The sequence below is a fragment of the Thalassophryne amazonica genome, chromosome 4 (assembly GCF_902500255.1).
Source record: "Thalassophryne amazonica chromosome 4, fThaAma1.1, whole genome shotgun sequence".
In the NCBI taxonomy this organism is placed as follows: Eukaryota; Metazoa; Chordata; class Actinopteri; order Batrachoidiformes; family Batrachoididae; genus Thalassophryne; species Thalassophryne amazonica.
Genome location: NC_047106.1, coordinates 8,607,509 through 8,620,895, shown reverse-complemented (window position 1 = coordinate 8,620,895; position 13,387 = coordinate 8,607,509).

The following is a 13,387-nucleotide window of genomic DNA, read 5'->3' as shown; positions in this document are numbered from 1 at the left end:
TAAATGCAGCATTTTGACCCTTGATCCACAACACACCATCATCTGCATACAAAGACCATCCAAGACTTGCATCTGCCTCTTAGAAACTATCATTAATCATGATATTCAAAAGAAAGGGACTGCACACACTCCCTTGTGGAACTTCATTGTCTGTTGAACAAATCCTAGAGTGGGCTAGTCCAACTTTTACTTCAAAGGTTCTGTTCTTCAGAAAATCCATAATCCAGGAAAACATTCTCCCCACCTATTCCCTTGGCTTCAAGCTTGAAAAGGAGATCATCCTGCCACAACATATTATACGCCTTTTCATTATCAAAAAAGAAAGCGCCTACCAGTTCCTTATCCTTATCCAGTTCCAAATCAAATCCTCCAAACAAAGCACAGGATCCATGGTCGTCCTCTCTTGCGAAAGCCACTCTGATTAGGACTGAGTAACCATTTAATTTCTACTATATAGGTTAGCGAATCAGTGACCATGCACACCATTGTTTTACCTTAGCGTTACCTAGATGTTAATGCAACTGATCTATAACTAGTAGCTTCACATTTGTCTTCCCTGGTTTTCCAGCTGGGACAGCAACCGAGTGTTTCCATGCTAATGGAAGTGTCCCAGACTCCCAGACTCTATTACACAACTGTAAGATCACCATCTGTGCTTGAGGAGATAAATTTTCCACCCATCTTATAACAAATCTCATCTTCACCAGGGGAAGTAGCTCTGACTCCGCTTGTTTCAAACACAGAGAAGGAAACAATTAATGCTGCAATCAAATCACTCGTCTTCTCTAATATATTGGGATGGTCCCTCAACATGTCATCTCTACAGGCTTGTGCATGCGAGTCAGGTTTATCAGAGTTATGAACTCTGAAAAAAGTTTTTGGCAAAGCCTCTGCCATTCTTCATTATTACTCATAATTTCATTGTTAGATATCAATAGCTGGCAAGGTATACTCCCTCCTTAGACCACCTGTCTTCCTGATTAGACCCCATAATGATCTTTGTGTCTCCGTCCAATACTAGTTCAAAACTGCTGCCACCCATCTCGTTGGCCTTCTTTTCCACCCGCCTTACAACTGCGTGTGCTTGTCAATATTCTATGAGGTTGGAAAAACACAAAGAGCTTTAAATTTTAAAAAAGCTTTGTGCCTGTATGGCTTTTTTAACACTCATCTAACCACCAGGAAACTAGCTTTTGTTGTCCAATACCTTTCCCTTAACCATTATTACTTCTAACCCGCAGTAAAATGCACGATTTCTGTAATTTTGCCATTAAAATCTTGTACACTATGAAAATTGTCTTGGCTTAAATTAGGGTGGCCATTTTTTGATTACCCGAAAGCCAGGACATTCGGCCCTGTGTCCGCCGATTGAACAGTCCCCCTAAAAATTAACACCTGGTTTCTGCTTCAAACTGCACTCTAGTGATCATCTATCTCAGCGACACATATTTGAAGCTTTTGTACAACAATCATTTCCACATAAATTCAGCATTATTTCATCATAAAAGGTGGTGGAAGCAATCAGAGCGCCACAGCTAAATGAGCTGCTAGCTGATGCATTCACAGAATTTCGTTGAGTTTCTGCTTAAAACGGCCTTGTTTCTGCTTCAAAACTGACTTTAGAATGATTTAAGAGGCATCATCTGATGGTTAATAAGCCCGTTAATCCATTTGATTGCTTTGGGTGAAGAGACTCCGTCTCAGACATGCTGCTGTGGTCCAAAACGACGCATGCGCAGATGCAAAAAGGCGATTTTTAGGGGCGGACCATTCGGTTTGGGACACCAACAATAAGATACTTAAATGATACTCAAAGTTTACTCAAAGATGCTCAGAGATGAAAAATGATGAAAACAGGAAATTTTCATCATTCTAAAACAAAAAACAAAAAACAGGACAGCTAGGACAGGACATGAAAACATGACATGTCCTGGGAAACATGAAGTTTGGTCACTCTATCTTAAATGTTCCGACATCACACGATATATTGTATGCCACCCAATTGCTTCTCTTAATTTCCATCTGGGAAAATGTGCATTCTCAAACCGGACTGTAACCAGTCTTATTTCACAGACAACTGGGTAATGATCAGTACGTATAGTAGAATTCTGAATGATGTCCCATTTAGAAATCTCTCCTAGATCTGCAAAAACCAGATTAAGGTCAACAGATGATGCCAACCCTCTGGACACTTCTTCTTCTTGTCTTTCGGCTGTTCCCGTTAGGGGTCGCCACGGCAGATCAATCGTTTCCATCTCACCCTGTCCTCTGTATCTTCCTCTGTCACACCAACCACCTGCATGTCCTCTCTCAGCACATCCATGAACCTCCTCTTTGGTCTCCCTCTTCTCCTCCTGCCTGGTGGCTCCATCCTCAGCATCCTTCTCCCTATATACCCTGGGTCCCTCCTCTGCACATGTCCAAACCATCTCAATCTCACCTCTCTGACTTTGTCTCCAAATCATCCCACCTGAGCTGTCCCTCGGATATGTTCATTCCTAATCTTGTCCATTCTTGTCACTCCCAAAGAGAATCTCAACATCTTCAGCTCTGCCACCTCCAGCTCTGCCTCCTGTCTTTTTGTTAGTGCCACTGTCTCTAAACCATACAACATAGCTGGTCTCACTACTGTTTTGTAAACTTTCCCCTTCAATCTTGCTGATACTCTTTGGTCACAAATCACTCCTGCCACCTTTCTCCACCCACTCCACCCTGCCTGCACTCTCTTCTTCACCTCTCTACCACACTCTCCATTACTTTGAACAGTTGACCCCAAATATTTAAACTCATCTACTTTCACCACTTCTACTCCTTGTAACTGCACTATTCCACTGGGCTCCCTCTCATTCACACACATGTACTCAGTATTGCCTCTACTGACTTTCATTCCCCTTCTCTCCAAAGCATATCTCCACTTCTCCAGACTAGACTCAACTTGCTCTCTACTCTCACTACAGATCACAATGTCATCTACAAACATCATAGTCCATGAGGACTCCTGTCTGATCTCATCTGTCAACCTGTCCATCACCACTGCAAACAAGAAAGGACTCAGAGCTGATCCTTGGTGTAATCCCACCTCCACCTTGAATGAGTCTGTCATTCCGACTGCGCATCTCACCGCTGTCACACTATTCTTGTACATGTCCTGCACTACCCTAACATACTTCTCTGCCACTCCAGACTTCCTCATACAATGCCACAACTCTTCTCTTGGCACCCTATCATAAGCTTTTTCTAAGTCCACAAACACACAATGTAACTCTTTCTGTCCTTCTCTGTACTTTTCCAACAGTATTCTCAGAGCAAACATTGCATCTGTAGTGCTCTTTCTCGGCATGAAACCATATTGCTGCTCACAGATCTTCACCTGGTTTCTAAGCCTAGCTTCTACTACTCTTTCCCATAACTTCATGCTGTGGCTGATCAGCTTTATGCCTCTGTAGTTACTGCAGCTCTGCACATCACCCTTGTTCTTGAAAATAGGAACCAGCACACTTCGTCTCCACTCCTCAGGCATCCTCTCACTTTCCAAGATTTTATTAAACAATCTGGTTAGAAACTCTACTGCCATCTCTCCTAGACATTTCCATGCCTCCATTGGAATGTCATCTGGACCAACTGCCTTTCCACTCTTCATCCTCTTCATAGCAGCCCTCACTACTTCCTTGCTAATCTGTTTTACTTCCTGATTTACTCTCACCACATCATCCAGCCTTTTCTCTTGCTCATTTTCTTTATTCATCAACTCTTCAAAATATTCCCTCCACCTTCTCAGCACACACTCCTCACTTGTCAGCACATTACCATGTGCATCTTTTACCATCCTAACCTGCTGCACATCCTTTCCAGCTCTGTCCCTTTGTCTGGCCAATCGGTACAAGTCCTTTTCTCCGTCCTTACTATTCAACTTCTTGTACAGCTCGCAATATGCCTTTTCATTTGCTTTTGCCACTTCTCTTCTCGCCTTAAGCCGCATCTCCTTGTACTCCTGTCTACTTTCTTCATCTCTCTGACTATCCCAAAACTTTTTCGCCAACCTCTTTCTCCTTATGCTTTCCTGGACCTCTTCATTCCACCACCAAGTCTCCTTGTCTTCCTTCCACTGTCCAGATGTCATACCTAGTACTGCCCTAGCTGTCTCCCTCACCACATCAGCAGTACTTTTCCAGTTGTCCAAAATTGCTTCCCCCCAACTAGTGCTTCTCTCACCTGCTCGCTAAATTTCACACAACAGTCTTCCTCCTTCAGCTTCCACCATCTGATCCTTTGTTGAGCTCTCACTCTCTTCTTCTTCTTTACCTCTAAAGTCATCCTACAAACAACCATCCTATGCTGTCTAATGACACTCTCTCCTGCTACCACCTTACAGTCTGTGATTTCTTTTAGCTTGCATCTCCTATAAAGAATGTAGTCCACCTGTGTGCACCTTCCTCCACTCTTATATGTTACCCTGTGCGCCTCCCTTTTCTTAAAGTAGGTATTCACCACAGCCATTTCCATCCTTTTTGCAAAATCAACTACCATCTGTCCTTCCCCATTCCTATCCTTGATACCATATCTACCCATTACTTCCTCATCACCTCTGTTCCCTTCACCAACATGCCCATTGAAGTCTGCTACTATCACCACTCTTTCATGCTTGGGCACACTCTCCACCACCTCATCTAACACACTCCAGAAATCTTCTTTCTCCTTCATCTCACATCCTACCTGTGGGGCATATGCACTGATGATATTCATCATCACCCCTTCAATTTCCAACTTCACACTCATCATCCTGTCAGACACTCGCTTAACCTCCAACACACTTTTAACATACTCTTCCTTTAAAATGACCCCAACACCATTTCTCTTCCTGTCCTCACCATGGTACAACAACTTGTACCCACCGCCGATGCTCCTGCTCTTACTTCCCTTCCACTTGGTCTCTTGCACACACAATATGTCTACCTTTCTCCTCTCCATCATATCAGCCAGCTCTCTCCCTTTACCAGTCATACTACCAACATTCAAAGTCCCCACTCTCATTTCCACCCTTCTAGTTTTCTTCTTCTCCCGCTGTTCGTGGCAACGTTTTCCTCCTCTTCTTCGTCGTCTTCGCCCAGCAGTAGCCCAATTTCCACCGGCACCCTGTTGGGCAATAGCACCGGTGGCGGACATTGTTAACCTGGGCCGCGACCGATCCGGTATGGGAATTCGATTCTGAGTCTGCATAGTTGGGTTGGCTTGTTTTACGCCGAATGCCCTTCCTGACACAACCCTCCTCATTTATCCGGGCTTGGGACCAGCACTCAGAATGTACTGGCTACACACCCCATGTGGCTGAGTTACCAACCCTCTGGACACATCTACCATATTTCTCCTTCCATCTTTCAGACCTATTAATCTGTTGTCCTCAAGCATTTCTTCAGCAACATCTTCATTATGGTCCATGTCAGCACTATGCGCTATACACATTAAAATCTCACACCAAACTGTCTTATGAGTTTCATCACCAATTAAATTTTTAAACACCTCTTTGTTGAACCTTTCACATGGATTATAGACTTTCAATATCCACAAGTTATACACAAGCTATCCATACCTCAATGAGAACTGCCTCGGCATCCCTGTTTACCGTAATGATCCGATAATCCCGCCCCTGTTAGATAAAGGTAGCTACTCCCCCACCAGGACCATTTTTACGATCTGTATGCACAGCTACATAACCATGTACAGGTGCTGGTCATATAATTAGAATATCATTAAAAAGTTGATTTATTTGAGCAATTACATTCAAAAAGTGAAACTTGTATATTATATTCATTCATTACACATGGTAGAGAAGCTTGAATCTTTGACTGGACTGGGTTGCTTGACACTGGCACCCTCTCTGCAGCGCTGGTATAGCCTTTTGTGTAACGGTTTGCTTACACAAAAGGCTATACCAGCACCGCAGAGAAGGCACCAGTGAACCTCAGTCTGCAGTTCATCTCCACCTTAAAGACACTAACCACACGTTTGAGGACAAGAAAGTTAAAATCTTAGCCAGAGAGAAGAAATGGTTTGAGAGAGGGGTGAAGGAGGCATTCTATGTGAAACACGCTTTGTCCCCTGTTTACAATGTGATACTCCGATCAAAGCAGTTTCAGTCTTTTGTTCATGGTAATGAGTCATTCACGTCATAAGGAGAGGTGTCAGTCCCATCATTAGGAGGGACAGCTACCCTATCATTAGGAGGGTGCTAACAAGAGCACAATAGGTGCTAATTAAAGAAATAGTTTAGTCACTAGCCAACAGCAGTCTGCCTCTTGGTAGGAGGAGTCTGGTTAGGTTCAAAACTCCAGCTTTTGTGGGTTCTGTTTGTTCTTCTCGACAAGGGTCAGACAGAAGTCAGACTACCAGCGCAAGAATTTTAGTTGAGGAAGCTTCTGCGATTTGAAGCAAAACGTCCTCGCGTCAAGCAACCCAGTCCAGTCGAAGATTCAAGCTTCTCTACTATGGAAACCACCTGGACAACTGCGAGCCTACACAGAAGCGGACATGAATGTGTGAAGCTCATCAGCATCTCACCATGCCATTTAGGTTCTTCAGACTTTACATTGAGTAAATGCTTCAGGGGAGCATTAGCATGGCAAAAAAACTTTCAGCTTCGGGGGGGGGCTTTATATTTGAATATTTCCTGTTTTAGTGTGGATTTGAAAATTGGCACTTCCTGTTTAGGAGTGTTGTCATTAGTTGTCAGTTATAATCATCAAAATTAAAAGAAATAAACACTTGAAATGTATTAGTCTGTGTGTAATGAATGAATATAATATACAAGTTTGACTTTTTGAATGGAATTACTGAAATAAATCAACTTTTTCATGATATTCTAATTATATGGCCTAAGCCATGTTCTTGCACACAAATAACATGTGGTTTCTTATTCCTGTCTTCAATAAATTTCATAAACTCCTGAGCATCTGAACAAAGGCTTCAGGCGTTTCACTGTAAAATAGTAAACACCATTATGATCCCCCACATGATGACAGTGTATCTTGTGTTGCTGCTGTAAGAATCTCATTTATTTCCTCGATTTTTATTTCTCCTGAATAAGGTATTTTTGTGCTGCCTAAATAATGACTTCCTCTGTTCTGCTCGATGACTGGCTTGAACAGTTTGTCACTTCTTCCAGGAATTTCACATTATCCATGGAAAACATGTCTTATCTAGGCTTTGGCTGTCTAATCTTGATTTCTGATAAATCTAATCCTGACTCTGTTCAAACACCATCCTTTGTCATCCCACATTGTCCCTTTTTATAGCAGCTTTCTTGAGAGCCTCAGTGTAGGAGAGCTTCTCCTCCACCCGGACTCTCTCTATCTTAGCTGCTCAATTGTGTGTCTCACATCATTTATATGCACCACTGTGCTCTCCTCCACAATTACAGCATCTAACCTTTGCCCCTTCAGGACACTGGGCATACTCATGGTCCACTCTCCCACATTTACCACACTGTGCTTTACCTCTAACACACAGCTGCCACATGTCAAAATCCCTGACACTTAAAACACCTGAGGGGTGGTGGAATGTACGGTCGAACTGGAAAATGTATGAAATCCACTTTGATTCTTGTGGGTAATATCTTCTCCTCAAAATGTAACAAGATGACAGACTCTCTTTCTTAACGCCTTCTCTGGTGTACATCAATCTTTTAGCTTTCACTGCCTTGGTTCCTGTTATATGATTCAAAATCTGCTCAATCATTAGGTCAGTGGAAACCCCTGTGATTTCTCCACCCACAAGGTTCTTTCATTCCCACTCAAACTATTTCACTTTCTTTCCCACCAAAACAGTGAGTTTAATCAAACTCGACCATTGTTTGAAATCACTACATGTAATCACTAAACTCCAGTTTGACGTACACGGTTCCTGCTTTGTCGTGTCAGGCTTTAGTTATCTTCAGCAGGTTGATGGGGCCAGGAGAAGCAACCTGCAGCTTTACCTTCAGCTCCTCTTTGCCTCGCTTTACTCTGCTCTTATCATCAGAATCCCAATAACCATCAGATAGAATACTGCAAGGCTTTTGCTTTTTATGTTTCTGCATTCCCAAGTACCGGTCTGCACTGTTTGCTTCTTCCATCACCTATCGCCACCTCACTCCCATCTCCCACATCACTTCCTGCCATCTCTGCTCCACATTGCTGCCTGTAATGCTCAACATCTTCTTCTGGGCTTCCTTTATGCTGTGATCACTGCTACTGTCAGCAATACTGGCCCCCAGTGGTAAAAACAAAGTGCACAAACAAAAAACTATGTGTATGTTCAGCCCAGTCTCACGTTTTTTGTTTTTTTTTTTCGTGCTCCTGTGATGAAATGAGTCAAATTTTTGTGATTTTTTTTTTTTAACTCACTATTCCTAACCCTACTCCTACCCCCAACCCCAACCTTAACCATAACCACCCCGACCCCACTGCTTCACTTTTAATTTTGTGCAACCATCACGGAATGAATTTGTGCTGCCATGATGAAAATGAGGCACTTTTCGTCACAATATCACGAACCAATAGATTAATGTATATTTCGTGGTGTGAATCACGACTTGCTGTGAGACCAGGTTGGTACGTTTGGCAAGGTGGCATCAGCATGCTGTATCACCAAAAAAAAAAAAAAAAAAAACCTGAAGATTCAAACCGTAGGGGGAACCTAAAAACAACTTACACTTAATCCCAAAGGAACACAATTAATAGTATCAACAACATGCTGATGATACACAGCCAGCTGGTGAAAATTCATTTCGATTTTTGGCAGTCCTGTCGTCAACCAGCCCGATTTATGACTCATCACTAAAACTAAGTAAATAAATCCTGCTGACATTTTTTTTCTTCTGCATGTTTGATAAAGTGCGATTGTAAATTACTAAAAGAAAACAGACACAAATATATTCTTGACAAATTGTGTTTACAACAATCTCCACAGCTGGCATCTTGACCTCTGACCTTGTGCATCTTGCTAAACATTTTTATGTGTGTGTCTGAGCAGAAGTCCAGACAATCACGCCACTCCAGGAGTGACAACAAAATCTGGACTCCGACCAACTCCAACAACAGAGCAGACTTTTGTTTTTTCTTGTTGTTGTTTTTGTTTTGTTTTTCCCCACCACAAATCTGTTTTGTGCTCACAGCTGAGACGGAAAATGGATCTGCTGAAATTAACTCCAGGCAGCGCTGTGGCTGCTGTCCCGTAATTACACACTGTGCACAGTAACGAGATGTACAAATACATGTGGAGTCTACCAGACTGTAAATCAGATCTTTAGTTTTTATTGAATGAAATGAATAAATAAAACCCATCATTCATGTTTAAAGCTTTTGTAAGTGCCATTTTATTTATTCACCTAAAATTTGACAGGAGATTTTAAACAATTTTGTGACAAAAAATCCTCATAATGTTAAAGGTGACAAACATCTCACAAAAAAGTGCAGTACATAGCCAAGAAAGCAGGTCTTTGTTCATTTATTATTATTATTATTTCCATTTTCTGCTGCTTCTGCGGGTCCGGGTCATGGTGGCAGTGAACCAAGTAGCTCATCCAACACTTCCCTATCCTTGGTCAAGTCATCTAACTTCCTGGGGAATACTGAGGCCTAACAAACCCAGGTAGGAAACATAATGCACTATTCACTGCATTTATTTTTCATAAAGGTGAATGCAATGAATAGTACAGATTTCTATTTATATACACCTACTGGCTCCTTTGTAAATACATGTATATATTCTTATTTGTCTTTTTATATTTACTTTTTACACCTTTGCACTACAGGAGTTGTCTTTTAATTTCATTGTACCTTGTGTATAATGACAATAAAAAGCATTCTATTCTATAATCTCTCGAGAGTGTCTTGGATCTTCCCCTGCATCTCCTCCCCATTGAACGAACCTGGAAGACCTCCCTCGAGATACTACCAGGGGGCAGCCTCACCAGATGCCCAAGCCACCTCAGCTGGCTCCATCAATGCAAAGAAGCAGCGGCTCTACTCTGAGTCCTTTCCGGATAGTCGAGCTTCTCACCCTGTCCAGGAGTCTAAGCTCAGATACCCGATACAGCAGGAGTCACCAACCTTATTCCTGGAAGGCACCTGGCCTGCATGTTTTCTAACTCTCCCTGTTCCACTCCCAGGAAGTTAACTCTATCTGGTGTGCTCAGCCAACCAACAGCTGGAAGACACCACTTAAAAAAACAAAAAACAAAAACAAACAAACAGGTGTGACTTGAATAGGTTGACGTGGAAAACTTACAGGGCAGGGGCTCTCCAGGAACAGGAACAGGGTTGTGACCCGTGCCTTGTGACTTCATCATCAGTCAATCACAAATACTGACCATTATGAGCTTTTGTCTAAATCTCTATCTCAGGGGTCACCAACCCAACCAAACCTCACTCTGGAGCTTACCTCCACTCATGAACAAGACCCCAAGATACCTAAACTCCTCCACTTGGGGCAGTAACTCTCCCCTGACCCCAGGGGGCAGCCTACCCTTTATCAACATAGGACCATGGCCTTTGCAAAATCATTAAGCAAGGTCTTTTTTTTTTTATCCTTTTTAAAGAATCTCACAAAGATCCTCTTCTATAATTCCTGCAGACATGGATGTTAAAACGAAAACATTTCACTTCATGTTAAAGGTACTTTTATATGCATCCTGACTTACTTTTGTGAAGTCAAAATGTTATTTTCCCCCATTTTTTGCACCACAGTGAGACACTTTGCTAAAGGCAATGGGTTTCCCTGTCTTTTGCGTCTGTGATCTTGTGACTGTCACAGTAGATACAAGAAAATTCATTGTTAAGGTTGAACAATATCCAGACCTGTGCAACCTCACAGTCTTCTTGGGTTTATGAAGATAATATTAGAAATGACACTGGCTGGTAAAAAGGGCAGGTGAGGTGGACTTCTCAGGTGAGGAATAAGTCCAGAAAAACATAGAAGCCTTCAGAGTCCAAGTCAGTGCTTCACATTCACTTTACGGATATACTGTGGATAAAAAGCCTCGTGTGCTAGCTGGGCTTGTTTGTGGTTAAAAAAAATCACGCCTGAACATATTGATGTAGATGCTACAAAAATGGCAAATGCATCATGACAAACAGTTTTAAAATCAATCACTGGATTATATAGATTTTAGAAAATAAGAAATCCAAGCTTCCAGACTCTCAGAGCCCTCCCTGGGCTTGTGGAGTCCACAAATCAAATACCAAAAATGCAAATGATAAAGTAAAAGCTTACTGATAAAGAAATTAAAATTAAAAGGAGGAAAAGGTAATAAGAACTGCATACTTGACATATGGGCAAACATTCAGAGCACGGCGAGGAAGAGACGAACTAATGAGGATAGCACAGTTAGGAGATGAGAGAAAATTACTTACTGCCTCTACTGGAGGTTTGATAAACTGCAGGTGTCAAATCACAGGAGACAAGACAATGGACTGTGATCTATTTATTGATTTATTTTCTGCTGCTTATCTGGGGTCAGATCAACTTCCCTATTCTTTGTCAAGTCCTCGAACTCTTCCAGGGAGTTCCCAGGACTGCTGGGAAATATAATCCTTCCAACATGTCATTGGTCTTTCCTGGTGCTCCTCCCAGCTGGAAGACCTTTGAGGAGAGATGACCAGGGGCCATCCTCCACAGAGTCTTGCCTCCTGGCTCAACAGCCTTCAATTTAACAGTCGATTTACACTCCTGTCCTCATCTAAAGACTGTGGACCTATGGACTGAAAGAAAAAGTGTAGTGGTATGTAAAAATATTAGAATAATGACTAAGATTATTGCTGTTGTTTCTGTCTGGAGCTAGCACAAAGGTGGCAGAGCTCTTCATAACTTGTACAATTAAAAAAAACTACAATACTATTCGAAGTATTAAGAAAATTAAACTAAAAAATGAACAATAACTAACAGGTACAGATTCATCACCATGAAATAGCAAAAAACAGTTCCACAAGTGTCAGTATAACATACAATGAATCCAGTTACGAATTAAAGAAAATAGTTTGTGTCAAACAGACAAAACAGACCATGTGATTGTTTTAGATTGTTGCAAATTTATTAAAAAAATTGTGAAAAACTAAATAAGAGTAAAGATAATATGAGGGTAACATGGGGAATTATAAAAAGTGTGATTGATAGTGATGGAACGAAAGAAACTATTCCAAATTACTTTGTTAAGGAAAATAAAGAGATATATGATATAAAAGAAGTTGCAAATGGGTTTAATGATTATTTTTCAAATGTAGGGTCAAGTCTGCTGGGAAATAAACCAATAATAGAAGATAAATTATGTACATTGGTAAATACGGTCAATAGTATTTTCCTGGACAATGTGGAAAAAGATGAAATAAGAAATATTGTAAAAAACTGTGTAAGCAAAAGATCAACTGACCATGAAGATTTAGACATGATGACTGTAAAAAGTATAATAGAAATTGTTATTGAACCATTTACTTATATTTGTAATCTGTCTCTGTCAACTGGGGTTTTTCCAGATGAAATGAAAATTGCTAAGGTAGTCCCATTATATAAAAATGGAGACAAACATAATTTTTCTAATTACAGGCCAGTATCATTGCTTCCACAGTTTTCTAAAATTATGGAAAAAGTTTTTGTAAAAAGATTGGATACATTTATTGAGAAACATCATATTTTAAATAATGCTCAGTATGGATTTAGAACAAAACATTCAACAGCTATGGCAATTATGGAACTAATAGAGAAAATATCAACAACAATAGATAATAAGGATTATTTTGTAAGTATTTTTATTGACCTGAAAAAGGCTTTTGATGTTATAGACCACTCAAGATTGCTCCACAAGTTACAACAATATGGAATAAGAGGTGTTGCACATCAGTGGGTAAAAAGCTACTTAGAAAATAGAAAACAGTTTGTTCAGATAAATAAGACCAAATCAGAATTGTGTAACATTATTTATGGAGTACCACAAGGATCGGTACTTGGACCCAAACTGTTTATTTTGTATATCAATGATTTTGTGAATGTATCCAATGTGCTTGGCAGCATTTTATTTGCTGATGATACAACGCTGTTTTACTCTGGATCAGATATACAGGAAGTAGCACAAGTGATAAATACAGAGTTGGAAAAAGTTAAACATTGGTTTGATATAAACAGATTGTCACTAAATATTAATAAGACAAATTTCATATTGTTTAATGATAGAGCGAAAAAAATAATGTGTCATTACAAATAGATGGAATGGATATACAAAGGGTAAAAGAAATGAAATTTTTAGGAGTCATGATTGATGAAGATCTTACATGGAAGTCACACATAAATTACATAAAAGGAAAAATAGCGAAAGCCATTGCTGTTTTGCATAAAGTAAAATATTCATTAAATAGTTATGGTT